Genomic DNA, 25,214 nt, shown 5'->3' on the forward strand with positions numbered 1-25,214 from the left:
GAGGCGGGTGGATCACCCGAGGTCGGGAGTTTGAAACCAGCCTGACCAACATGGAGCAACCCTATCTCTACTAAAAATACAAAATTAGCCAGGCATGGTGGTGCATGCCTGCAATCCCAGCTACTTGGGAGGCTGAGGCAGGAGAATCACCTGAACCCAGGAGGTGGAGGTTGCAGTGAGCTGAGATCACGGCATTGCACTCCAGCCTGGGCAACAAGAGTGAAACTCTGTCTCAAAAAAAAAAAAAAATTAATTAAAAATAAAAATAAAATAACCTGTCAGAGGTCACTCAGACATGAAGCAGAGAAGCAAGGATTCTCACCCCAGCTGTCCACTTCTTAAGCCAGTGCTCTTGACCATTGCCGTCTTTGGAGCAGTGATCTCTATGAGATTACAATCTTTTTTTTTTTTCATTATAATTCTCCTTCATAACCTCAAGTTTTCAGTAAGTTCTGTTAAATGCTGTAGCTTGGCTTTAGCTCTACTTTGTGAGTTAAGGGAGGGGCCTCTGTTAATACTTAGGAGAAAAATTTAGGCAGACAATACTGGCCAGGAGAAGCTTATTAAAGTGAGCTGCGGGGATTGGAGCAGGATGGCTACCTGAGGGGATGATAACAGCAGTGTGAGCTTGAGGAATATGCCTCTTTCAGAGAGAGAGATGTCTAAGAACTTGAAGCACCCTCAGAAATGTATGGAATTGTGGAAACTTGAGTTATCATTATCTGGATTGTTAAATAAGGAGCTCAAAAGGCTGGGGAATTTGACATATGGTTGCATGAGTCTCTGATATTTGGTTCCTACTCCTAGACTTAATGTAAATTGGACATATAGACCTAACCAAATCCCACTTTGCTGCTAATTCCAAATACAACCTTGCACTCTACTCTGTTCACCTCTTGAGCTCAAGAGGGGTTAGATTGGTCAGGCCGCATAGAGCCTAAAGGTGTCCTACAGCAGAAGGCTTTTAACGACATAAAAGACATTATCAGGTGTTCCATAGGTGATGTACAGAGAAAAACCCATATTTGGAGATTGTGCTGAACTGGAAATTGCTGCTGCAGTTATGAAGATTTTTATGCACCTGAAGCAGGAAAGAACTATCTCTTATTCAAATGCTACAAAAAGAGAGGTTTCCTCTCAATTATCCAAAGAACCTACTATAAGGAAATAAAAGGGATTGAAAAACTCTTAAAGCCCCACCCTTAGCAACCGGACAACTTTTCAGGAATCTAATATATAACAATCTATGAACTAGGGATTACTCTTTCCATTTTACAGAGTTGAGCACAGTGTTGCTTATTTGAGGTAACACAGCTGCTCAGTAGTAGAACTAGGAGAGCTGGCACAGAAACCACGGACTGTACTATACTTTTTCTTGCACTCTGTTCAGCTTTTATCAAAATTTCCAAGGTTCTCTTCCAATGGGAGGCCATGTATGTCCACACATTAATGTAAAAATGATTAGGTTTGCGTGTTTAATGAAAAAATGTGTATATTGTAGATGCTATACAAGGCTTACACAGGTCACTAACCAAGCAAGCAAACCAGAACTGATTTACTTTGGAATTGGTAAAAATCATCACATAAACAATGTATACACAAAGCAGATTCACTTGACTTTTAGACATTTTTCTAAATTCCTAAAGAATGTAGGATTTGGGAAACCATCAATATGATAATTTAATGTAGAGTTTTAAAAAGCACGTGCTTTAGGTGGGTACTAAGAATACATTAATAAATTCCATGTAAGCTCAGGTAAGTACCTGAGCTTTTGGTATACTTTGCTTGGTATCCCAAATGGTAGCCATTGCCTTTTGGTATACTTCCACCATCGGGTTTGCTTTCTACATCTCTTTGGTTACCCTATAGTCTTCCCTGCGTTAATCAACCCAATACCACTTTTCATTGTTGGGAAGAATTTCCCATAAAGTTCCTCCATTAATTCCTGTTCTCTTTCATTCCCTACCCACATGAACTCCTGTAAATGAGCAGTTGTCTCTCCGACAGAACAATGTAACAGGGAGAAACCACTTGAAAACACTGCTTCACTGTCCTGTCCTTGTTCAAGCATTGTGTCCACTGTCTTTGATAACATGACAAGCTTTGGGTTTTGGGTTCCTGTCTTGACTACAGCAAACCTTGACTGACTGCCTACTACTTGCCAGACATTGTGTAGGTGAAGATCGGAGAAAAAGACTGATCCCAGATTCTGCTTTCATAAAGCTTATGTTCCAATGGGAGCCAATAGAAAATGGAAGGTAGAGAGAAGCTCCTGGCATGAGTGCTCTGTTACAAATGACAGTAGAGATGAGATAGGGAATAATGGGGTTGGGGCAGGCAAGGTTGCTCTGACCAGGTTTTTTTAAAACTGAAATCTGCCTCACAAGGAGCCAGAAAATCAGGCTTCGACCTGTTTGAACATCTGATCAGGTGAGATACTTTTGGCAAGTCATTAAAACTTTCAGTCTCTGTTTTCCTCTTCAAATAAGAAACATGACAAGGCGGGGCACGGTGGCTCACGTCTGTAATCCCAGCACTTTGGGAGGCCGAGATGGGTGGACCACCTGAGATCAGGAATTCGAGACCAGCCTGGACAGCATGGAGAAACCCGTCTCTACTAAAAATACAAAATTAGCCAGGTGTAGTGGTGCATGCCTGTAATCCCAGCTACTTGGGAGACTGAGGCAAGAGAATTGCTTGAGCCCGGGAGGCGGAGATTGCAGTGAGCTGAGGTTGTGCCATTGCACTCCGGCCTTGGCAACAAGAGCAAAACTCTGTCTCAAAAAAAAAAAAAAAAAAAAGAAACATGACAAATCTATAGAACTGTGAAGAACAAGGAAATAATTTCTCAGATAACTTCGTATGTGGGAAGAGAATTAACTATGCTAGGTCAGCCATTGAACATAGAATTTATGTCAACTATCTCACTAATCATAATTCCCATAAAATATAAAGGGCTATAAAAGGATCGTTGTTGTCATTCAACTCTCCCCAGGTCAGTTTTCTGTAGTCCTGCTTTCCTAAAAGACTCCTGTGGCCACTCAAGCTGAATGTGGAAAAAATAGCGCAACTACTTATTTTCCCTCTATGCCTTTCCTATGCCAACTTTCTCTTAGTGTTGGGCAATGTTATAACTTTCTAATATTATTTTCTTTTATTTTATGTGAGATGGAGTCTCACTCTGTCACCCAGGCTGGAGTGCAGTGGCGTGATCTCGGCTCACTGCAACCTCCACCTCGTGGGTTCAAGTGATTCTCCCACCTCAGCCTCCTGAGTAGCTGGGATTACAGGCGCCTGCCACCAAGCCTGGCTAATTTTTGTATTTTTAGTAGAGATGGGGTTTCACCGTGTTGGTCAGGCTGGTCTCGAACTCCTGGCCTCAGGCGATCCGCCCGCCTTGGCCTCCCAAAGTGCTGGGATTACAGGCGTTAGCTACTGCACCCAGCCCTTTCTAATATTTTAATCATACCTGTAATCTCACCACTTTGGGAGGCTGAGGCCTCGCTTGAGGCCAGGAGTTTGAGACCAGCCTGTGCAACGTAACAATACCCCATTCTACAAAAAAAGTTTTAAAAAAATTAGCCAGGTGTGGTGATGTATGCCTGTAGTCCCAGCTACTTGGGAGGCTGAGGCAGGAGGATTGCTTGAGCCCAGGAGTTTGAGATTAAACAGGGAGGACACTGGAGTGAGACCCTATCACTAAAAAATAAAAACTAATATTTCAATCAAGGATTTTTGTTGTAACCTTCAAATCTTTGCTCTCTTGTACTCTTAACATCCATGTGGTTGCTCAGACTACCTTTGGATCCCATACAGGCAAGGGCAGAACAAAACTGCACGAGCTCTCGACACAACCACTTCCTGGCTGGGTGATGTTAAACTGTTGATCTATTTGCATTTCATCTAAGAAGTAGGGATGATAGTAGTACCTACCTCATAGGATTGCTGTTGTAAAGAGTAGTCTGGGCATGGTGACTCATGCTTGTAATCTCAGCACTTTGGGAGGCTGAGATGGGAGGATGGCTGAGCTCAGAAGTTCAAGGTTATAGAAAACTATAATTGCACCACTGCACTGTCTCAAAAAAAAAAAAAGGAGCAAATAGTTTAATATCTCTAAAGTTACTTCAAATAATAAACACTTTATAACTGTTGCCTATTTTATAACCCACTTCCTGAATCTATTTCTTTTTTATCTTATCCACGCCTTTGCTATCTCACTTGTTATTGCCACTCCCTTGTGTATAGTGATGCCGCACAGCTATATGCAACCTTGTCTTAATTGCCTGTAACTCCGTCATTCATGCACTCCACAAATATTTATAAAGCACTTATTATGTGTGTGTCATTGTACTAGTGGCTATGGCAAATTCTTAAAATAGAAAATATAGTCTGCCATCAGTAAGGTCAAACTCTAGCTGAGGAAGGGACTAATATACATGGAAAATGCTACATAACAATATGAGTTAAATAGCCTTATAAATTAACACAAGAGGACTGGACACTGTGGCTCACGTTTGTAATCCCAGCACTTTGGGAGGCTGACACAGGCGGCGGATCACCTGAGGTCAGGAGTTCGAGACCAGCCTGGCCAATATGTGAAATCCCATCTTTACTAAAAATACAAAATTAGCCGGGTGTGGTGGCAGTCACCTGTCATCTCAGCTACTAGGGAGGCTGAGGCAGGAGAATCGCTTGAACCCGGGAGGCAGAGGTTGCTGTAAGCCAAGATCATACCACTGCACTCCAGCCTGAGTGATAGAGCGAGACTCTTTTTTAAAAAAAAAATTAATTAATTAATTAATACAAAAGGAGTCTAAGACATTACATGTGAGTGTTCCATTTACAAACATGCATGTCATCCTTTATTGCTATAAGAATTAGTATGCATTTTTCCAGGCTTATGCAGTATTTATTAAATTTTCTCTTCATCCTTATACTAATCCCCTCATTAGATTTAAGTATCTTTGAGATCAGGCATGGTGGCTCACGCCTATAATCCCAGCACTTTGGTAGGCCAAGACGGGCAGATCACTTGAGGCCAGGAGTTCAAGACCAGCCTGGTCAACATGGTAAAATCCCGTCTCCACTAAAAATACAAAAATTAGCAAGGCATGGTGGTGCACGCCTGTAATCTCAGTTACTAGGGAGGCTGAGGCAGGAGAATTGCTTGAGCCAGGGAGGCGGAGCGCTAAGATCTCACCACTGTACTCCAGCCTGTGCTACAGACTGAGACTCCATCTCAAAAAAAAAAAAAAAAAAAAAAAAAAAGATTTAAGTATCTTTGAGAAGAGGGACTAGACCTACAGCAGAGTGTTATTGCATAGGCTCTGGGGGCAGAAGGAGCTCTTCTCTGCTACTTGCTAACTGTGAGAGGAAAAGTTGCTCAGCTTCTCTCAGCCTCATTTCCTCATCTAGAAAATGAGGATAAAATAATACTTTTTTGGGTTAATGTGGGATTGAATGATACAATTCATGTGAACCTTTATGCAAAATCTGGCATTTGTAAGTGCTCAATAAACATAAATTATAAAAATAACTGTGTTTTATAGAACTTCTGGTATGTGAAAAATCTGTAATAATCTATAAAATCTATAATTTATAGAGTATCTAGTACAGTGCTGTGTAAATAGTGGACAGTGAATTAAATATGTTATTATATAGGTTAATAGAAATGAAAACTTTCTACCCTCACCCTCAAAGGCATAAAACGCATGGTATTTTAATATTTACTAAAGCAAGAGATTTAAACTTATAAATACAGGAATTAACACTGAAAATATTAGCCAATGTCTTTCCAGTAAGTATCTTGCTTCAGAATATTGTTCTATTGATATTATCTAATTTAGTGGAACGTCAAGTATTTGTCATCACACTCTAAATGAAATAATAAAACTTAGAATCTACAGACTGTAAAAATACAATAGAGATATAGCAAGGTAAAAGTTTTGCCTATGGCACACTGTTTCTTTAGAAACAGAACAGCTGGGTTCACGGGGGAGGATTGGTTCATGGGGGAGGATGATTGTGTGAGCTCAAGAGTTTGAATCCAGCTTGGGCAACAGAGCAAGTCCTTGTGTCTAAAAGAATAAAAAGAAGTAGAATAGAGTGCTTTAAAATTTTCAAATGCTATTCTTCTTTAGAGATTAGATAATGTGCATTTCAGTAATTGGTACAATGCCAATTCTCAAAGACCTTCAAATATGAATCTGTAATTAAAATCAGAAATTTGAGCCACAAAATTATAGAGACACATATTCTTCTCATGTTTCATTATTTATCTTTATTTCTTTGACACTCTTACTCCTCTATTGCATATGTGTATATATACATATTACACGTTAAGTATAATATGTGTCTATTCTGCTTACATATTTTATATTAAGAGTGAACACACAAGACTTATAATGATAAGCTGCTATAGGCTGCTACTTTGGAGTAAATATGGAGATCCAAGGAGCCATAGAAATGATTTCTTCTGGCAGGGTGCGGTGGCTCATGCCTGTAATCTCAGCACTTTAAGAGGCTGAGGCGGGAGGATCACCTGAGGTCAGGAATTTGAGACCAGCTTGGCCAACATGGTGAAACCTCATCTCTACTAAAAATACAAAAATTAGCCAGACACGGTGGCACATGCCTTTAATCTCAGCTACTTAGGAGGCTGAGGCAGGAAAATCACTTGAACCTGGGAGGCAGAGGTTGCAGTGAGCCAAGATTGAGCTGCTGCACTCCAGCCTGGGTGACAAAGCAAGACTCCGTCTCAAAAAAAAAAAAAAGAAATGATTTCTTCTTTCTTTCTGTTCCAAGGGCGCCTGAGATACAATGATTCACCTCCTTGATTGTTGAAAATTGAACCGACTTTTGAAAAACAATTTTGGTTTTATAAAGTCATAGTTTATAAGGCTTCAGAAGTCATTCCCAGGGGATGCTTGAGGATGAATCATCAAAGAACTGATACCTGAATCAGAGAGTGATCATTCATGGGGCTTAGAAGTGTCAGACAAATAGGCTCATGATTTGGTTTTACATAAGCAGGCCAGGAAGAGATGGTTGAGGAGTCTATAGTCATGGTACTGGGAAGGTCAATGGAGGAATATCTCCTTTCCACGCAGGTTTTGCTTTTGTCAACAAGAGAGACCCAAGATCCGATGGACACAATAACTCAGTGTTTCCTAGGATAGCCTAAAAGTTTCCACACCTGAATTAAATTCTAGAAAATTAAATTCTTTAAACTGAACATCTGGACAGTCCTGCTGAGATGCCAACCTCAAACTGCTGGAGTTGAAATCTAAGGAACATTTCTTCCATCTGACCTGAAGAGTTTGGGAAAAGGGAAAGAAAATGGACTTTTGTCACCTATAAGCTGAGTCAGATGGCTGATTACATTTCATTAAATTTTGTTAAGAAATCTGTGCTCTGCAAATTCATTGCTTTTTACACATTTGCATTTCCTTGACTTCCTTGTAGTTTTACAATGAAAGCACTTTTCGTTTTGTTTTAAACCCACCTGGGGTCTTTGTGACCTAATTCTCCTAACAGATAGAGTCCTTCATGTTGAAGCAGCTAACCAAAGCAGACATTCTGGAAAAAATAATGTGATGACAAAATATATTTTGTCTTATCAGACCTGGAAGGGTTCAGGAAGAGGTTTGGGGAGAGGAAAGAGGGGGCAATAAGACATTGGAGAAATGTTAATGAACAGTACCAATGGTGTTCACATCTACAAACATAACCCAAAGCAGAATAGTTTGTAAAATGTGAAGTTCAAAGCCAAATCAGCACTTCAGGCAAAAATGACATTTCTTTCTCAGCTTTATGAGACAGAATCCTGCAAGCCATATAACTTCGAATATCTTTAAAAGTGCAATCATTTCTCAAAGGTACTCAGCCTGAAGTGTGATTTTAAAGTTGGATTTAGATGTAAAAGTTAAGCCATTACACCTACACCTGTGTGTTTACCGAACTTTATATAGATGTGTGTTTACTGGGCAACCATTGATATTGTCTTCCTTGAGTACATGCTGTTCTGTGCCTGGAAAAGGTTTGCTGTCTTTGTGTGGTTGCCTTAAATGTCAAGGCTGCTGCTGCAATCCCTCCTAACTCAGCAGGGCCGTGTGCACACCCACTAGCCTTAATAAAGAGGTAAGGTCTTAGGAAACAGTTAAGATAGAAAAGTGTCCTTTTATGCATGAACCCAGTCAGAACTCTGCCTTGATGTTTAATTCACTCATAGCTTTAAACATGTAACAACAGTTAGGTGCACAAGTGTTGCAAAGTCACTGTATAATTATGGATGTTTTCAAAGGAATTAGCATATAGTTACTATGAACAACATGTCCTATTTTGTGGAAACCATGCAATTAACTTGTCCTAGACTAATAAATTAAAGGTAGTATAAGCTCATATAACAGCTGCAGGAAGGACAGGATGGCTGGCAACACATTTATTGAGATCACTTTGAACTTATTAGCCTCTTTCTACTCAGTGCATAGAGAGGTGTGTCCTGATTTAAGGAATTATGCACATGCCTGCATTTACAAAATAGATGTTTTAGGAAGTTTGAACATACTTGGTTAGGAGAAAGAACATAAAGTAGAATGAAGAAGAAGGAAAAAGTTGTGAAAATGATGCTCGTATAATTTGAAGTACAACTAGAATGACAGTAAAATATACGTTAATTTTTTTTTTTGAGACGGAGTTTCACTCTTGTTGCCCAGGCTGGAGTGCAATGGCGTAATCTTGGCTCACTGCAACCTCCGTCTCCTGGGTTCAGGTGATTCTCCTGCCTCAGCCTCCTGAGTAGCTGGGATTACAGGCATGCACCACCACGCCCAGCTAATTTTTTGTATTTTTAGTAGAGACGGGGTTTCACCATGGCCAGGCTGGTCTTGAACTTCTGACCTCAGGTGATCTGCCCGCCTCGGCCTCCCAGAGTGCTGGGATTACAGGCGTGAGCCACCGTGCCTGGCCACATATGTGAATTTATAGTGAATCCACACTAGCACATGGCACTTGCAGAAATTCAGTTTATAGGCAATTTATCAGAAACTCATCTACTGCAATTAGAAAGACATCCCTGTACCATACCCAGGAAGTTATTGATTATTTATTATATGTTAAAAGACTCTTTAATCTTCTTTTGTGTCTTCTGCCCATTCATATTTCATTATAACTGGCCTAAATTTCATGGAAAAAGAGAAATAGTTCTCCAGTTTGTTTTTCCATGGAGGGCTTGGGAGGATTCTCAAGGATTTTACTGATGACCTTTGGGTCTCCTTTAGAATTCGGCTTTGGTGCGTTTTGAGGAAAAGACCTAGGGTCTCCCAGCTTACGCAGGAATTGCTAGAAGTGGATGGCTGACCTCATAAGTGCCCAGCCCTGAAGTGGTGATTAATGCCAATTTTGGCATTTTTGGATGTCTTCCAAGCAAAAAGCATTGCTGCAGGGCAGGGAGCAGACTGACTTACACTCCAGGTTAAAGTGCTGGAAGATCTAGGGTCTTGGTGACCTCTCAGCTTTCAATCAGGGACACCCCATCAGCATGGTCACCATAGAGAAGAGAAAGGTGCTGGTTAACCCTACCCTGGGAAAGGGCCAGATAGTTGGTAAAACATTATTTCTGAATGTGTCTATGAGGGTAGTTTCAGAAGAGCTTAGCACTGGAATCAGTAGGCTGAGTAAAGAAGATCCATCCTCACCACTGTGGGCAGGCATCATCCAACCCATTGAGGGCCCTAATCAAAAAAAAAAAAAACAAAACAGGTTGAGGAAGGATGAATTCACTGTTTCTTCATGAGTGGGGTGTCTGTCTTTTCCTGCCCTTGGATATCTGCACTTTTTCATACTTGAACTGGGACTTATACCATTGGCTCCTGTTGGTCCCAGGCCTTTGGGCTTGGAATGGGACTTAAGCACCAGCTTTCCTGTGCATCCAGCTTGCAGACAGATCATGAGACTTCTCAGCCTCCATAAGCATGATACCCTTTTGGTAGCCGGGCGTGGTGGCACATGCCTGTAATCCCAGCTACTTGGGAGACTGAGGCAGCAGGAGAATCGCTACAGCCTGGGAGACAGAGGTTGCAGTGAGCTGAAATTGCGCCACTGCACTCCAGCCTGGGACACAGAATGAGACTCTGTCTTAAAAATAATAATAAATAATAAATAAAAAATAAAAATAAAATAAAGTAGATACCTTTTGGATCTGTTTCTTTGGAGAACTCTGGCTAATGCACTCCATGTCATGTGGCAAAGTTCCTAATTCTGGTTAGGGTAAGGTTAAGTTTAGGCTCAATGACTGGAGGGAAGAAATTTATTTCCTTGTGTTTTTTGCTTGATTGGTCATCTTAAGGTTGGCATCATCTGTTGGCAATCTCTCCAAGAGAGGATCCACTCACTTATGGAGGTAGGTATCATACATTCTTATTTAGAAACGAATCCTCTTAATGTTTCTGCTGTTACCCATCTATTCTCAACCTTACACAGATGACCTGAAAACAGGCAGGAAGAGATACAATTGTTATCCAACTGGAAGAACGACAGAGGCAGTGTACTCTTCTGGCAGCAGTGTAAAGAATTCAAACCAAATAGTTTACTTTTAATTGAATCTTTTGCACATGCGTTTGAGTATTTTCTTTTCCTATGTAATAGAGTAAATTCAATGAAATGTTATTTTATTTAAAATAGATAGCATATTCTCAATTATTTCTATATTTTAAAAATAAAATACAGGCGCCAGGTGCAGTAGCTCACATCTGTAATCAGCACTTTGGGAGGCTGAGGCAAGTGAATCACCTGAGGTCAGGAGTTCGAGACCAGCCTGGCCAACATGGTAAAACCCTGTGTCTACTAAAAATACATAAATTAGCTGGTCATGGTGGCATGAGTCTGTAATCTCAGTTACTCCTCAGGTGGCAGAGCCAGGAGAATCACTTGAACCCAGGAGACAGAGGTTGCAGTGAGCCAAGATTGTGCCATTGCACTCCAGCCTGGGTGACAGAGTGAGACTCCTTCTCAAAATAATAAAGAAAGAAATAAATAAGTAAATAAATGAATACTGCCGGGCGCGGTGGCTCACGCTTGTAATCCCAGCACTTTGGGAGGCCGAGGCGGGTGGATCACGAGGTCAGGAGATCGAGACCACGGTGAAACCCCGTCTCTACTAAAAAATACAAAAAATTAGCCAGGTGTAGTGGCGGGCGCCTGTAGTCCCAGCTACTCGGAGAGGCTGAGGCAGGAGAATGGCGTGAACCCGGGAGGTGGAGCTTGCAGTGAGCCGAGATCGCGCCACTGCACTCCAGCCTGGGTGACAGAGCGAGACTCCGTCTCAAAAAAAAAAATAAAATAAAATAAAAAAAAAAAAAAAAATAAATGAATAAATAAAATCCAGGCCAGGTGTGGCGGCTCACTCCTGCCATCCCAGCACTTTGGGAGGCCAAGGTGAGTGGATCATTTGAGGTCAGGAGTTTGAGACCAGCCTGGCCAACAAGGTAAAAACCCATCTCTTCTAAAAATACAAAAATTAGCCAGGTAGTGGTGGTGCACACCTGTAATCTCAGCTACTTGGGAGGCTGAGGCATGAGAATTGCTTGAGCCTCAGAGGTGAAGGTTGTGGTGAGCTGAGATTGCACCACTGCACTCCAGCCTGGGTAACAGAGTGAGACCCTGTCTCCAAAGAATAAATAAATAAATAAAATAAAATACAGACTTAAGTAGCTTTTGAATTAAAAGGAAATCTTATTCCAGGCTATTTAGATATACTTCCAGCAGAAATTTAAATTGTATAATAAATACTACTCTTATCTCTTTAGCATTGTGTATTTATTGGATAAATTACATGAAAAACTAATTTTGTACAGCAAAAATACTCATTTAGCTTAGTTAAAGTGTTCTATGATTTTTACGGCCCATTTCCCATATCTAAAATGGTTACATTTTAAAAAGAATACAAAATTAAGCATTTTTGCTCAGTAGTATATCAATTTTTTTCATGATCCTTAGCAAAAATTCAATATTATTTTACCTACTTTGGTATCTGCTGTATTTATTTGTTATGGTTGCCAGTTTAAAATTGGAGGACAGAATTCATTTTCAAGTGACTTTCTGAAAAGATTCTGTGATCAATTTAAGATAAACATTATTTGGTATGTACAAAATTTTGTTAAGATTTAATACTCTTGGAATTTCTTCTATTAATTCACTTGCTTTTTTTTTTTGGTAAACTTTATTTTATTTTTCTTTGAGATGGAGTCTTGCTTTGTCGCCCAGGCTGCAGTGCAGTGGCATGATCTTGGCTCACTGCAACCTCTGCCTCCTCAGTTTAAGTGATTCTTGTGCCTCAGCCTCCCAAGTAGCTGGGATTACAGGCAACTGCCACCACGCCCAGCTATCAGTTGCTTTTTTTAATTGCAGAAGACACTGTTTTTGAGTAATAACAATGAAAATTCACACCTCTAATTCCATATATTCTCATATTCTTCCAGTCAATTATTGGGAAAAGAAAGCTGTAGGGGGCTTATTGGTCAAAGAAAATGAAGAGATGAATTTCCCTTCATGAAAAAAGCTGAAAGGAAGTCAGGAAAAGGTGACGACAATGGCTTCCTGCTCATCAAGGTATGGAGCAGAGTTTTGAGGAGTCCAGGAATGGGAATCGATCAACCTGAGCTCTGCCTCTTACTACCTGTGGGATGCTGGGCAAATTACCTAGCAGCCTGACCTTCTCTTTTCTCACTTGCAAAGGGAGAATTGTACTTAACTAATACAGCAGTTATGAGAATTAAGCTAAATGATATAATATATCTAGAGCACTTAACACAGTAGTAGGTAGTATCATTTGTGATAAAAGGTGTATATTCTCAACATCAAGCTCCCAGACCCTTCCCTAAGGAGAAATTAGTCTCTGCTTGGGGTATCTGTGATTGTGAGTTTATCTTGTCAGAAAAGCAGCTGGATATTATTAATATTGAAAAGCTTCTCTGATGTGCAGTATTGGTTAGCTGATCACACAATTTTAGGATCATGAAAATGTTTAGAGTTTATAAAATTAAATGCCTTCAAAGCTAGTAGATTTTTTTTTTGAGATGGAGTCTTGCTCTGTTGCCCAGGCTGGAGTGCAGTGGCGTGGTTTCGGCTCACTGCAACCTCCACCTCTTCAGCTCAAGCAATTCTCCTGCCTCAGCCTCCCGAGTAGCTGGAATTACAGGTGCCTACTACCACGCCGGGCTAATATTTGTATTTTTAGTAGAGATGGAGTTTCACCATGTTGGCCAGGCTGGTCCCAAACTCCTGGCCTCAGGTGATCCACCCACCTCGGCCTCCCAAAGTGTTGGGATTACAGGCGTGCGCAACCACGCTCAGCCCTGTTTTATTTATTGGGAGGCTCCATGCAGGATTTTGAGGATTTAACCACTGAAAAACTCTGACATCTGTGTTCATTATTGCATAGGATTGGATAGAAGGATCTGTCTCCTGTAGCCCATGCAAGAAGACAAGTTTGAGTTCTCTTAACATTCAGGTTAGCTTCTGAGTTATCAAACCAAAAATATTAAAGAGTAGTGTTGAAAGATAATTTTGGCATTTTTAGATGTCTTCCAAGCAAAAAGCATTGACAACTTTGTTAGAGAATATTTGCAAAGTCTGCTGTAGGGCAGGGAGCAGACTGACTTACACTCCAGGTTAATAAAGCTAGTTTCCCTCCCTCCTTGGAGATAGTCCAGGTGATAAAGATAATATCTCATTCTGTGTCAGAAGGCAGATTTGTTTCCTGATCAAGATAATAAAGACAGGCCGGGTGTGGTAGCTCACGCCTGTAATCCCAGCACTTTGGGAGGCCAAGGCAAATGGACTGCTTGAGCCCAGGAGTTTGAGACCAATCTGGGCTATATGGTGAAAACCCCATCTCTATTAAAAATACACAAACAGGCCAGGCATGGTGGCTTACACCTGTAATCCCAGCACTATGGGAGGCCGAGACAGGTGGATCACTTGAAGTCAGGAGTTTGAGACCAGCTGGCCAACATGGTGAAACCCCATCTCTACTAAAAACACAAAAATTAGTCAGGTGTGGTGGCTCATGCCTGTAGTCCCAGCTACTCAGGAGGCTGAGGTAGGAGAATCTCTGGAACCTGGGAGGTGGAGGTTACAATGAGCTAAGATTGCACCACTGCACTCCAGCCTGGGTAACAGAGCAAGATTATTTCTCAAATAATAATAACAATAATAATAATAATAATAATAATAAAATAAACATACAAAAACTGAGGTGGGAGGATCACTGGAGCCTGGGGAGGTTGAGGCTGCAGTGAGCCATAAACACACCACTGCACTGCAGCCATGGCAATGGAGTGAGACTCCATCTCAAAAAAAAAAAAAAGAAGAAGAAGAAAATAAAGCCAGTGTCTCTAGCTATAGAGGTGGATGAGTGGATATTACTGCAGCTCTCCTGAAAGATCGGGTTAGCTGTTACACAAACCCACTGTGTGTGCAGCATCTGCCTGGGCCTACCTCTGCATCTTTGCCCTGGGACCTGGGGGCAAGAGGGAATCAATGTGCACGTGAAGCTCATGCTGTTGGCTGTGCCGTGTGTAATATGTGTAATCAACTGAACAAATCCATTTGGGCCCGTTGTCTCCCTACTGACCGAATCTGTGGAAGTTTGGCAAACTGACCTAGCAGCTGTCGTGTGACTGCTGTTCAGGATCTGTTGGGCTGCTTGACAGGTAGGATGTTCACCTCCAACAAAATGTTGATCACGAGTTCCTTACCTGAAAGGCAAATTCCCATTCTTACCTATGCTTTCAACTTTGTGGGAGAGTCCATAGTCATGTGAGAGATATTAGTAAAAGTATTAATTATATTTAGGTTAATGTGTGTATGAGTACTTTAAAACTCATAAATGTCTTCGGTACAAATTTATTAGTTTTGTCAATAATTGCCTTCCTGCTATCTTAAGGAGCATTTCCCTCTCACCCACCCATCACCAAAGTTACTATTTTGATTAGGAGATCCTGATCAACTTCTACAATGTTCAGCTGGGTGTGGTGGTTCACACCTGTAATCCCAGCACTTTGGGAGGCTGAAACAGGTGGATCACCTGAGGTCAGGAGTTTGAGAGCAGCAGGGCCAACATGGTGAAACCCCATCTCTACTAAAAATACAAAAAATTAGCTGGGCGTGGTGGTGTGTGCCTGTAGTCCCAGCTACTCGGGAGGCAGAGGTTGCAGTGAGCCGAGATCATGCCACTGCACTCCAGCCTAGGTAACAGAGTGAGACACCATCTCAAAAAAAGAAAAAGAAACGCAATTTTAATCTGTCCACATTCTGAAAATAACAGATGCTTGAGAGGTCATGGAGAAAAAGGAATTCTTATATACTGTTTGTGGGAGTGTAAATTAGTTCAACTATTGTGGAAGACAGTGAGGCTATTCATCAAAAATCTAGAACCAGAAATACCATTTGGCCCAGCAATCCCACTACTGACTATATGCTCAAAGGAATATAAATCGCTGTATTATAAAGACACATGTATGCATATATTCATTGCAACGCTATTCACAAGAGCAAAGACATGAAATCAATCTAAATGCCTATCAAAGATAGACTGGATAAAGAAAATGTGGTACATATCACCATGGCACACTATGCAGCCATATAAAAGAATGAGATCATGTCCTTTGCAGGGAAATGGATGGAGCTAGAGGCCGTTATCCTTAGCAAACTAATGCAGAAACAGAAAACCAAATGCCACATGCTCTCACTTGTAAGTGGGAGCTAAATGATAGGAAGGCATGAACACATAGAGGGGAACAACACACACTGGGGCCTATTGGAGGGTAGAGGGTGGGAGGAGGGAGAGGATCAGGAAAAATAACTAATGGGTACTAGGCTTAATTCCTGGGTGATGAAATAATCTGTACAACCCCCCATGACACAAGTTTACCTATGTAACAAACCTGCATGTACTCCTGAACTTAAAAGTTAAAAAAAAGAAACACAATTACAAAAAACGAATAGTGTCTTTAAGTAACAAGACAAAGTGGATAAAATGCATAGAATAAATCTAAATCTTTCTTTCAAAACTTGCAGGTTTCACTGGGGAGAAAGATGGGGAGATACAGGGTGTCCACATTCTGACATATTAACTTAGTGCTTCCGTTCTAACATACTGAAACAAATTTAGGGCTTCCTTACTAAGGACCTTGCTACTTTGATTCCTCACAATAATAGTAGGTAATACTGACACAACTGGTCCAGAAGTTATTTACCTCAGAGCCAGTATAATGCTTTGGGTATATTCTCTTGCACAGTAAATCATCTTTTAATATGTACCTTGGTCTAGAATGCAGAACTGCAGTGCCGATCTGAAACTAGATTGAACCTGTCCACTGGCAAAAGACAAAGCACTCTTGTAAAGCTCTCTAGTGTTTTTTTGTCTGCTACATCTTTTCTTAAATGCTGTCAATTGGTCTTTACATCTGGGTAGTCTTCTGGGATTTTTTTTTCTTTCTTTTTTTTGAGACGGAGCCTGGCTCTGTTCCTTAGGCTGGAGTGTAGTGGCGCTATCTTGGCTCACTGCAACCTCCACCTCCCGGGTTCAAGTGATTCTCCTGCCTCAGTCTCCTGAGTAGCTGGGACTATAGATGTGTGTGGCACCACACTCGGCTATTTTTTAATTATTTTTTATTTTTAGTAGAGATGGGGTTTTGACAGGTTTTGCCTTGTTGGTCAGGCTGGTCTTGAACTCCTGACCTCAGGTGATTTGCCCTCCTTGGCATCCCAAAGTGCTGGGACTACAGGCTTGAGCCATTGTGCCTGCCCAGATTTTTGATGCTCATTTATTTTAGGATGGGTTGGTGGTGCATGAATTAGTTTTCTGTTTTGTTTTGAGACAAAGTCTTGCTCTGTTGCCTAGGCTGGAGTGCAGTGGTGCCATCATAGCTCACTGTAACCTCGAACGCCTGGGCTCGAGCAATCTTCCCACCTCAGCCTCCTGAATAGCTAGGACTACAGGCACTTGCCCACATGCCTGGCTAATTTTTTGTTTCATTTTTTAACTCGGAAACCTAGTTGATTGTATGTTATGGGCTGAATTGTACTCCCTCAAATTCATTAGTGCTAACCCCTAGTACCTCAGAATGTGACTACTGGAGATACTTCTTTAAAGATTCTCAGAGTAGATGACAGAGTGAGACCCTGTCTTAAAAAAAAAAAAAAAAAAAAAAAAAAGGCCGGGGTCGGGGCTCACGCCTGTAATCCCAGCACTTTGGGAGGCCGAGGTGGGCGGATCACGAGGTGGAGAGATTGAGATCACCCTGGCCAACATGGTGAAACCCCATCTCTACTAAAAATACAAAAAAAGCTGGGCATGGTAGCAGGCGCCTGTAATCCCAGCTACTTGGGAGGCTGAGGCAGGAGAATCGCTTGAACCCGGGTGGCGGAGGTTGCAGTGAGCCAAGATCGTGCCATTTCACTCCAGCCTGGGCAAAAAGAGTGAAACTGTGTCTCGAAAAAAAAAAAAGAAAAGAAAAAATGGAAAAAAAGAAGAGAAAGTTTGGACAGAGATACAGAAGGAAGACCATGTGAAGACATAGGGAGAAGATGGCCATCTGTAAGCCATGGGAAAGCCACTGGAATAAACCCTGCTGACATGCCACCCAGTCTGTGGCATTTTGTCATGGCAGCTCTGGAAGATTAATGCAGAAAACAATAAGAAAAGAGCTTCCGGCCAGGCACAGTGGCTCATGCCTGTAATCCCAGCACATGGTGAAACCCTATCTCTACTAAAAACACACACACAGATTAGCCGGGCGTGGTGGTGGGTGCCTGTAATCCCAGCTACTCGGGAGGCTGAGGCAGGAGAATTGCTTGAACCCGCGCAGCAGAGGTTGCAGTGAGCCCAGATCAGGCCACTGCACTCCAGCCTGGATGACAAAGTGAGACTCTGTCTAAAAAAAAAAAAGAGCTTCCTTTCCACTTCTCCCTAGTTTGAAATCCATGAGGTATTTAGAGCTATGACAGCCATGGAACAATGAGATGAAAAGAATAAAGACACAAGCCAGCATGCTAAGGACACAGAGAAGACAGAATCTGGACCTTTGGTTACATTTTAGAGAAGCTGAACTAGGGGTTGCCTCTCTCTAAATTTCTGCTAGGTAAACACTGAATGTCCCTATGGTTTAGCTACTTTCAATTGCCTATTCTGTTAGTGGCTGCTGAAAGCATTCCCAATACAGATACATATCTGGCTTGTTTAACTCTCTAGTCTTTGTACTGAGAACAGTGCCTGACATGCAGTAAGTGATCGAAGACTATTTGTTGAAAGAATAGGTCGGGCATGGTGGCTCATGCCTGTAATCCCGGCACTTTGGGAGGCCAACATGGGCAGATCACTTGAGGCCAGGAGTTCGAGACCAGCCTGGCCAACATGGCGAAACCCCGTCTCTACTAAAAATACAAAAGTTAGCAGGGCATAGTGGTGTGCACCTACAGTCCCAGCTACTCGGAAGGCTGAGGCAGGAGAGTCGCTTGAACCTGGAAGGTGGAAGTTGCAGTGAGCCAAGATCATGCCACTGCACTGCAGCCTGGGCGACAGAGTGAGATCCTGTCTCCAAAAAAAGAGAAAGAATAGAGTGAACGGATTTTAGATCAGACACTGAGGATCATACCTTCAGAACTGTGAGAAAATCAATTTCTGTTGTTTAAGCCACCTAGTCTATGGTACCTGGTTGCAACAGCCCTGGAAAACTGACATGTTTTGTTTTCTTTGGGGGGCTCTCAGGGCAGGTTCCACATAGATTAGAATAACTTTGCTTGCCAGGAGCGGTGGCTCAAGCATGTAATCCCAGCACTTTGGGAGGCCGAGGCGGGTGGATCACGAGGTCAGGAGATCGAGACCATCCTGGCTAACACGGTGAAACCCCGTCTCTACTAAAAAATACAAAAAATTAGCCGGGCGTGTTGGCGGGGGCCTGTGGTCCCAGCTACTCGGGAGGCTGAGGCAGGAGAATGGCGTGAACCCAGGAGGTGGAGGTTGCGGTGAGCCGAGATTGCGCCACTGCACTCCAGCCTGGGGGACAGAGAAAGACTCCATCTCAAAAAAAAAAAAAAAAAAAAAAGGATAACTTTGCTTATGTTCCTTCCGCCAGTGTTGTAAGTCATGTTTAGGGGTCATACCTTAGGTAATAACAACTTATCATTCTTGTTTTACTCTAGTCCATTAATCTTTTTGTTTTGTTCTTCAAAAATATTTATTAGTTATTATTATTATTTTTTGAGACAGGGTCTCTCTCTGTCACCCAGGCTAGAGCGCAGTGGTGTGATTTCGGCTCACTGCAACCTCTGCCTCCTGGGTTCAAGTGATTCTTGTGCCTTCTCCTGAGAAGCAGGGACCACAGGCGTGCACCACCATGCCTGGTTAATTTTTGTATTTTTAGTAGAGATGGAGTCTTGCTATGCTGCCCAGGCTGATCTCAAACTCCTGGACTGAAGCAATCCACCTGCCTTGGCCTCCCAAAGTGTTGGGATTATAGGCGTGAGCTACTGTGCCTGGCCCACAAACCTTTTTGGATGGTACCTAAAGTTCCTCAACCTTAGGCAACAAGATTATTAGATTAAACTCAGCGAGTATTTTTTTCTAATGAAGGTGGAAGGAAGACTTGATTTACTTAATCAATAAATATTTTTTGGCTGCCTGCCATGTGCCAGGAATTGTTCTATGATCTAGGTGTTGGGAAGATAGAAATTTGAATTAAAAGTTCAGGTTCTCATGAAGCTTACATTCGACATGTGTATATGTATGTGTGGGAGAGAGAGAGAAAATATACACTTAAATAAAAAAAGAAATAATATGTCAAGTGTAAACAGGCAAAGTGAGGGGAAAAGAAGGCTGAGAATTTAAAGGATGGAGTTCTGTTGAATTACTATATCTTATAGGAAATAAATGACCATTATTCAGAATAAACATGCCAGAAGATAAAGATTTCTTTTTTTTTTTTTTTTTTTTTTGAGGCAGAGTCTCGCTGTGTTACCCAGGTTGGAGTGCAGTGGCGCGATCTCCGCTCACTGCAAGCTCCGCCTCCTGGGTTCACGCCATTCTCCTGCCTCAGCCTCTCCGAGTAGCTGGGACTACAGGCACCCGCCACCACGCCCAGCTAATTTTTTGTATTTTTAGTAGAGACGAGGTTTCACCGTGGTCTCGATCTCCTGACCTCGTGATCCGCCCGCCTTGACCTCCCAAAGTGCTGGGATTACAAGCATGAGCCACCGTGCCCGGCCAAAGATTTCGTAGATAATCAGAAATAGAAGATAATGAAAACTTTCACTTTCTTTGCCTGAGGTTGTTTTTTTACTAAATTAACTAATTAATCTTTCAAGCTTTTATTTAAGTGCAATGATCCAGGATGGATTTGAGATCTTGTTGAACGCAGCCACATCCATGGATTGCATATAGTTCTCAAAGCAGTGATCTGCTCCTCCCGCATATCTGTTCCAACTTTATCATCTTCAACATGATCTTTGAAGTTTTAAAATTCCATATCCCACTGTAACTAGTTGAGAGGAGCCCCAGACTAAGGGGTCTGCTTGAATTCTTCTGACTCATTCCTCTAATTTTTTTTTAAAAAATTTTATCTTAATAGCTTTCGGGGCCGGATGCGGTGGCTCACGTCTGTAATCCCAGCACTTTGGGAGGCTGAGGCGGGCGGATCATGAGGTCAGGAGATCGAGACCATCCTGGCTAACACAGTGAAACCCCGTCTCTACTAAAAAAATACAAAAAATTAGCCAGGCGTGGTGGCATGCGCCTGTAGCCCCAGCTACTCGGGAGGCTGAGGCGGGAGAATCGCTTGAACCTGGGAGATGGAGGTTGCAGTGAGCCGAGACTGCACCACTGCACCCCAGCCTGGGCAACAGAGTGAGACAATGTCTCAAAAAAAAAAAAAATAGCTTTTGGGGTACAAGTGGTTTTTTGTTGCATGCATGAATTATATAGTTGTGAATTCTGAGATTTTAGTGTACCCATCACTCAAGTGGCATATATTGTACTTAACATGTAGTTTTATTCCTAGCGCCGCCCCTTCTGAATCTCAAAGTCCATTATATCACTTTGTATGCCTTCGCATACTCATAGCTTAGCTTCCACTTATAAGTGAGAACATATGGTTTTTCGGTTTTTCACTCCTGAGTTACTTCACTTAGAATAATGGCCACCAGCTTCATCCAAGTTGCTGCTAAAGACATCCATTCCTTTTTATGGTGGAGTAGCATTCCATGGTGTATATATATAAATCACATTTTCTTTATCCACTCAGTTAGTGGGTACTTAGGTTGGTTCCACATCTTTGCAGTTGTGAATTGTAATTGTGTTGCTATAAAAATATGTGTGTAAGTTTTTTTTTTTTTTCATATAATGACTTCTTTTCCTTTGAGTAGATACCAAGAGGTGGAATTGTTGGACCAAATGGTAAATTTACTTTCAGTTCTTTAAAGAATCTCTGTACTGTTTTCCATAGAGGTTGTACTTATTTGCATTCCCACCAGCAATGTGTGTTTCCTTTTCATCACATCCATGCCAAAATCTATGGCTTTTTGACTTTTTAATGACACTCTTCTAATTTTGCCATATCTGTCTCATTATCACAAGGTTTCACATCTAGTGAGATGAAAGATGGCAACAGGGGCAGGTTTTTTTTTGGCTTTCTTTGATTCATACTATGCAGGGTATTCTTCCCTTTGCCTCTTTGATTCTTTACTTTCCTCCCCCTTATCAAATCCAAATAGATAAATGTCATTGTCATCTTCACTATCTGTAGCTCCACTTCCTCTACTATCTTCCACATTAGCAGGACCATACTTGCCCAAAGCTTTCTTCATTCCTGCTAGGCTGGCTTTTTCCTTTTCGTAAGACTTGATGTAATTATACCAATGTAGAGCATGACACAAATCACCAGACAATGGACTGGAGACTGCTTCAATTACTGCCACATCTGCTTGTGATGGCACATACCCCTTGTTGCAGCTCTGGTCAGCCAGGTAACCGTTGTGCACCTGGAGGCCAGTGGGGCTTTTCAGGTCTCTGAAACCCATGGCATCAGCTGCATCTGAGAGCTGGGTAGCAGCAAAAGGAAGGAGCACAGGTTGTGGATGCCTAGCACTAAGAGAGGAAACAGGGTGCCTGGGGTTGTTGTAAAGAATGAGTGGGAGTAATGACCTTAGGGAAAGGGCCCCCACTAAAATCTGAACTTCATGAAGGCACAGTTTTGCTTTGTTTTATTCCCTCCTTTATCTCCAGTGACTAGAGAGGTACCTGGCAAATAGTAAGTGCTTGATAAACAATTGCTGATAAATGACTGAATGATTAGGAAATAGGTGATTTAGACTTTGTAAATATGGCCAAATCAATTAACCAGAGTCTCGGATTCTTCATCTATAAAATGAGGAGTTCAAATTGGGCACTTTTTTTCTTTGTTTGTTTGAGATGGAGTCTCACTCTGTCACCCAAGCTGGAGTACAGTGGCACGATCTCAACTCACTGCAATCTCCATCTCCCGGGTTCATGCCATTCTCTCGCCTCAGCCTCCTGAGTAGCTGGGACTACAGGCACCTGCCACCATGCTCAGCTAATTTTTTGTATTTTTAGTAGAGATGGGGTTTCACCATATTGGCCAGGATGGTCTCGATCTCCTGACCTCGTGATCCGCCAGCCTTGGCCTCTGAAAATGCTGGGATTATAGGCGTGAGCCACTGAATCCGGCCTTGGGTACATTTTAGGATTTCATTTAGCTCTAACATTCCATTGCTGAAAAGAAAAAAAAAAAAAGAAGTTTTTTCTGTACCACCGACTTCACTTTATCTACTTTACTAGATATATTTTCATTGATAGGCCAGAAAAATTATAGTGAATGTTGTTTGTCTTTTCAGCATCTATTACTTCCTTTCCCCTGCCTAAGAGTACTTAAATTTTCATCTGGGTCTCCCTTGCTGATGCGCTTTGAAAGCAGTTGATCACCAGAAATGGACTGTGATTGACCAAAGCCAATCTCAGCAAGCCCATCTCCCTTGATGCAGTGATTGGTTGAGGCCTGGGTTGCCTCATCTAACCAGTTAAGTTAGCATTTCTCTGTCAGAAATGGACTCCTGTCTCCAGACAGGCCAGTGAGTTATGGATAAAGGGACTTTTGGGAAAAGCGTTTCTTGGCTCTTCTGACAGTACAACTGAAAGACACGTTCTCTCTTGTCTGTATACTTTTATACGTTTCTGTAAGCTTGGAACCATTGTAACCACTGTGGTATCATGAAGGTTGTAAACCTTGGAATAAGCTGACACTGTAGAAGGAAAAGCTGAGAGAGGAAAAATTGTCTTTGATAAAATCACTGAACTCTTGCATCAAACCAACCTTAAAGCACACCCTACCTTTTGAATTTCTAGTTCATAAACCAATAAACACCTTAATTGTTTACTCAAGCTTGTCTTTGATTTTTGCAGTTTTCTTTGAGGAAGTAAGTTTAAATTCTTGAATCTTTAGAGTAGGAAGAACTGATGATCGTCTATATGATTAGAATGAGCCATACATGGGGGTGGTGAGGCAGCATTTTCAGCTCGGGATTATTTTTGGCTCTTTGTTCCTCAGAATACTTCTTTCCAGCTTACCTCTCACAACCCCACCTGGGTGATGTAACTCAACTTATTTAGGGTGGATGATGGAAATTTAGATTTTTTTTCAGAACGTCCTAGGGCCCACAGGAGTATTAGGGAAAGCAATACATGAAGAGTTGTACTTAGTTACCAGAATATTTTCATCACCCCCCAAAAGAAACCATGTATCCATTAGCAGTCACTCCCCACTGTGCTTCCCCCAGTCCTTGGCAACCACTAAGGTACTTTCTGTCACTATGTATTTGTCTATTACCAATTTATATATTTTAAACATTTTTTGGCTTAATAATTTACTAGCCTCTTAAAATCCTCCCTCTTTGCTCTAATAGCCTTTTTGGTTTAACTTAGCCTGTCAACTAAACTGGAACTCTTCAAATTTAGGTAGGTTCAGTGAATAGCTATGTATTTGATTCCATAAATCTTTACAGTATAAGATATATAAAACTTTATGTTCAGTTATTCCTCTTTTATTTTGTTTTTTCCTTTGATATAAGTTCAGTTCAAGAATACAGATTACTAAAGAAGGAAAAAGAATATGAGAAGTAGGAGAAGGATGAGGAGAAAAAAAGAAGAAGATGAGTAGGGGGAGGAGGAGGAATATGACAGTATCACAGAGAAAGGAAAATTTTATTGATGAAACCAAAGAAACAGCCACTGTTGGATTCTAGGAAACATTACTCTCCTCCTCTGCAAACAAAAAGGGATGAAGGCTGGGTGTGATGACTCACACCTGTAATCTGTAATCCCAGCACTTTGAAAGGCCAAGGAAGGAGGATTTCTTGAGGCCAGGAGTTTGAGACTAGTCTGGCCAACAGAGTGAGACCCCATCTCTACAAAAAAAAAAAAAAAAAAAAAAGAAGAAAAAGAAAAAAAAAAAAAAAGGATGAAAACCAAAACTGGATCTTACATGATTTCTGTGATGAAAAACACTTTTGAAGCTTTGTAGACTAGGACGAGGCCCCCATGGCATATTTCTCCATTTCTATGTTAAACCCTATTTCCTTTCAATAAACGATCTGATTTGGATATGTGAATTTTAAATGCTTTATTAGCCACGAGAAAGGAAGATATAGCAATTTCATCATTTTGGGAAATACAAGAATATCCTTTTACTTTGTAAAGTTTAAGAGATCAGATACATGTTTTTAAATAGAACAAAGTAAGAATGATTAAATGTGATATGAGTTTTATTTTATAAAGGTAATTTATAATTAACTAAGAATGGATGACATAAAACTAACTGTTCTAGAACAGCATGTAACAAGCAAAGTCTATTGTCTGTCTTTTCTGACTTTTAAGCTTATGAAACTTTGTTTTGTATTATTTCTTCAAGGAAGATTAACTGAAATTCTGTATATTAAATTTTAACTCTAAAATAGCATTCCTATCACAAACTGTAGATGAGAAATGCTGCTTCCAACAGTTTTGGTATCAGAAAAACAGTAGAGCAAATGTTAGAAACAAATTTAAAAAGAGAACTTATTTTCCATCTGTCTAGGCTTGACTAGTAGGAAGGGTTTCAATTAAAAGCCATAGCTTCAGAGTAAAGGATGCTTATTTCCAAATTTAG

General features: G+C 41.3%; 1 pseudogene; it reads right to left on the bottom strand.

The window, feature by feature from the left end:
• Nucleotides 1–20,367: 20,367 nt before the first annotated feature.
• Nucleotides 20,368–22,074, bottom strand: LOC129462091 (elongation factor 1-beta-like; annotated as a pseudogene).
• Nucleotides 22,075–25,214: the final 3,140 nt, after the last annotated feature.

This window comes from Symphalangus syndactylus, chromosome 2, assembly GCF_028878055.3.
Source record: "Symphalangus syndactylus isolate Jambi chromosome 2, NHGRI_mSymSyn1-v2.1_pri, whole genome shotgun sequence".
NCBI lineage: Eukaryota > Metazoa > Chordata > Mammalia > Primates > Hylobatidae > Symphalangus > Symphalangus syndactylus.